Below are 755 nucleotides of genomic sequence, written 5' to 3' on the forward strand. Positions count from 1 at the left end.
AATTATATATATATATATATATATATATATATATCTCTATATTTGAGAGAGATCTCCAAATTAATTAAAAAAAAAACAACCAAATAATTTTAAACTTTAAAACATAATATATATAAAGTGTAAGATTACGGCTACTTCTTTATTTTTTTAAGTTTAACTTTTTATGTGTAGTATTATATATACAATAAATAATGAATATTAAAATTTATATTTATATTATATGCTAACATGTTTATAGTTATTAAGATTGAAAAATTAAGAACAAAAGTTTAACCTAATATTTCTTTTATTTGATTCTTTTTCTATTTTTAAAAATAAATTAATTACATATAATCATCAAATTTAACAACTTTATGAATATTATTAAAAAAATAATAAATTAAATTTTATATTATATTTATTTAATATTTTTCTATTGAAATTGTAAAGTTGTGTAACTTATGTTTTTCTTAATTTTAATGAAAATATTATGAAAATTTTTAGATGCAGAAGTCTTGTCCTCCATCCAATAATGACTGGCTCCACCCCTACTTACATATCACTTAATTCGTATGTATTTACATATTTAAAATCTAAATTTCAATTTTTATATATATAACATTTTATTTATCCATAAATGGGTGTATTTCACTTTGATAATTTCAATTAGTGATTTTCTATTGGTTTAAAGTTCGATATAAATCTTAGGTACTAAATAAGTAAAACATAGGAATTTGGTGGTATGTAATTAAAATCATATATATATATATATATAT

The sequence above is a fragment of the Phalaenopsis equestris genome, unplaced genomic scaffold, assembly GCF_001263595.1.
Source record: "Phalaenopsis equestris unplaced genomic scaffold, ASM126359v1 Scaffold000693, whole genome shotgun sequence".
NCBI classification, from domain to species: Eukaryota; Viridiplantae; Streptophyta; class Magnoliopsida; order Asparagales; family Orchidaceae; genus Phalaenopsis; species Phalaenopsis equestris.